The 3,513-nt window shown below is 39.7% G+C and overlaps 1 pseudogene; it reads right to left on the reverse strand.

Annotated features, from left to right (window-relative positions):
- Positions 1-401: 401 nt before the first annotated feature.
- On the reverse strand, positions 402-3,058 carry LOC102834802 (annotated as a pseudogene).
- Positions 3,059-3,513: the final 455 nt, after the last annotated feature.

Raw genomic sequence — 3,513 nt, forward strand, 5'->3', positions numbered from 1 at the left:
TTTCTCTCTCTTTTAAATCCCAGCACAACATTTGAGGAGATTAAATTTTGGAATGTCAAGATTTTATCCAAGTTACTTTAATATAAAAGTACGTGTCTCAACAGGGAACCACAATTCTGCCTTTACTACATTTTTCAGTGGACATACTTTTCACAAAAGATCTAAGTCACATGTCACTTGACTAGGAGCATACAGCTTAAAATCTAGAGTTTAATTTCAAATGTGCACAATAGTTGAGTGTCATTGACATCAGAATAGTTCCATAATAACTTATCTGGACAGACATAATAAAAAATAACTGGTTAACTTTAAAATAAAAAGAACCACCTGTTTAACAACATAAATATATTGGTAAGAATGAACCAATATGACCTAGAAGAGTCTTGAAACTCTTGGATTAATTATAACAACATGGTGATGGATTTTTCCAGGTGTGTTCTAAACTCAGCAAGCCACTGAGCTCCAACTGCTCCATCCAAAACCCGATGATCACAACTAAGTGTATCAGACATCATGCTAGCCACATCAAATTCTTTCTCATTATGTGCTGGACCAATCTATCTTCTGAAGCACCAATTGTCAAGATAGAAGCTTGAGATGGGTTAATAATAGCAGATAAATTCTTAATTCCAAACATTCCTATATTGGAGATTGTAAAAGCGCCACCCTGGAACTCATGTGGCTGTAGTTTACCCTCTCGAGCTTTGATTGCTAAAGAAACACCACCACTTGCAATGGTTTCCAATCCTTTTATATGTGCATTAAATACAGTAGGTGTGGTGAGTCTTACTGTAGGAGCACTGACGGCAACACTGATACCAACTACATGATTTTGTCTTATAACTGTGTCCAGCCAAGAAGAATTTGCTTCAGGAACTTTTAAACATGCCAAAGCTGAAGCTTTTATGATGAAGTCATTGACAGATATTTTGCCACTGCCTTCTAATATCTAATATCTGTCAAAACTTCACCCATAGAGAAGTTTTTATAGAAAGGTAATGAGATATGGCTTGCTTAGATTTCATTAACGCTGTGCAATAACTCAGTGAATGTTGCTGATTGGGATATCTGTGAAGACACCAGTAGGAACTGGTGCCACTCCAGGAACTAAGGGAGGAACTGCAGTTGCAGGAGCAAATTTGGTAGGCACAAAAGAGTCAATGTCCTTCTTAATGATTCTGCCATCTGCTCCCATCCCTTTTACTTGTGCAAGGTCAATCTTTTTTCTGTTGCCAATTTCTTTGCAAACACCGTACTTTTGGTCAAGCAGGAGTAGCTGGGCAGGTAGCGGAAGGAGTAGGGACTATAGGTTGAGGAGTTGGAGGAGCAGTGGCCACTGGCGGTGGGGCAGATGGTGGTGCTTGGAGTTTAAAATCAGTTACTTCAGTTGGCCTGTAGTCAGAAAATGCTGGTATATCTGCCTCATTTTCTACAATGATACGGAGTGGGGTTCCTAGAGGGACATCTCTTGTGCCTTCATGAATCAAGATTTTTCTAGGTAATCTTCTTCCTGTACTGCAAAATCTATAGTGGCCTTGTCAGTCTCTATTTCTGCCAATAAATCTCCTTCACTTAGCTTCTCACCCCTTTTATTCTCCATCTCTGAACTATTCCCATGGTCATGGCGAAAGAGATGGCAGGAAGAAGCACCAGCATGTGAGTGGGATATGAGCTACCAGGAGCCTGAGCAGAAGGTGTAGGTAGTTAAGCAGCAGGGGTTGGTGCTGGGACTGCTTGCGGGGTAGGTGCTGTCGAGGAATCCAAAGTATAATTTTTAAGGTCTCAATATCCTCAGGTTTTTCAACTATAATACAGATGACTGCTCCAACTGGAACATCTCTGGTTCCTTCAGCAACAAGGATCTTTGCCATATAACATTCCTCCATGCTTTCAAACCCAACTGTGGCTTTATCCATTTCAACCTCTGCAATTAGTTTGCCCTCTTTGATCTTTTCCCCTTCCTGTTCCCCCTAATGTGCTATATGTGCACCAGGGTTATATTTTTTCACCATACTTATTCAGTTTGTATGCTGAGCAAATAATTCAAGTAGCTGGATTGTACATAGAAGAAATATTGTGACATCAGTATTGAAGGAAGACTTATAAACAGCCTGTATCTATTTACAATCTCCACTGATCATGATGTTACTTATTGGTCCAGTTGTGAGGATATTTGCTTTCTTTATATGAGGTGCAATCCATACTGAAGGCAGTAATCTTTGATCTTTGTCAGTATTATAAATCCTTTCACTTCCAGCAAACCAGGTTACATCATCGGCATATCACAGTTTGTTAATAAGTCTTCATTCAAACCTGATGCTATGCTCTTCTTTATATAATCTAGCTTCTCAAATTATTTGCTCAGCATTCAGGTTGAATGCTATTGTTGGTAAATGTCATCAAATCAGTTCTGACTCATAATAGCATTAATTTTTTTTTTTTTTTTTGGTAGGCTTTCTGAGGAGTGCTTGGTGGTCTGAACCATTGACCTTGTGATAACTGTCGAGTATTTAACCTACAGTGCCACATCAGAACTCCATATTGAATAAGTATGGTAAAACCATACAACCCTGGAACACACCTTTCCTGTTTTAAAACCATTCACTGTCTCCTTGCTGTTTGAACTACTCTTGGTCTGTGTACAGGTTCATCATGAGCACAATTAAGTGTTCTGGAATACCCAGTCTTCACAATATTATACATTGTTTGTCATGATCTACATAGTTGAAAGCCTTTGCAAAGTTTAAAAGAAAAAGTAAACAGTGCTTTGCTTATCCTGGGTCTCTTTCCTTTCCATATAAAGTTTGTAATTGTTTTTTCCATCTCTTTGAAGAATGTCATTGGAATCTGAATTGGGATTTGAACAGAAGAATGACCACTTGGCCCAGGTAGAAGTAGATGAAGTGCTTAGTTTAATGTCAAACTTCTTCTTGATGTGGGCTGCGATGTCCTTCTTGATGTTGTATTTCTCCAGCACCTGCGTGGCGCACTCCACGGAGTCCTGTTGTATCTCCTCAGACGAGTCGGCATTTTTGATCACGGCCTTTGGGTCACACATGGTTCCCGGAGAGCACACACGGGATGCAGCTGTCTCCTGGGGGAGGGGTTAGAGCGGCTCAAGCCTGGTTAGTGGTGCCATAGTTAGCGAAGCTGTGGTGAATCTAATCCCAGACATGTTTTGAATGCCTTCCAACCTGGGGTGCTCATCTTTGGGCATTATATCTGACAATATTCTGATCCTATTCATCATGTTCCACCACTCCCCTATCTGTTTATTGTACTGTAGTGGCTTGTGTGTTGCAGTGGTGCTGGATGCTATGCCATAGGGATTTTGAATTTCAGAAGGATCACTCTTGGTGGACAGATTTCAGCTGAGTTTCCAAAGTAAGATGTACTCAGAAGAAGTAGAATCAGACTGTATTCGAATGATTTAACCACTGAAAGCCTTATGAATAACTGAAAAACTGTTTGATAAAACTAGAATATTGAATATTCAAATATGATGAATTTGTT

The sequence above is a fragment of the Chrysochloris asiatica genome, unplaced genomic scaffold (genome assembly GCF_000296735.1).
Source record: "Chrysochloris asiatica unplaced genomic scaffold, ChrAsi1.0 scaffold00373, whole genome shotgun sequence".
NCBI classification, from domain to species: Eukaryota; Metazoa; Chordata; class Mammalia; order Afrosoricida; family Chrysochloridae; genus Chrysochloris; species Chrysochloris asiatica.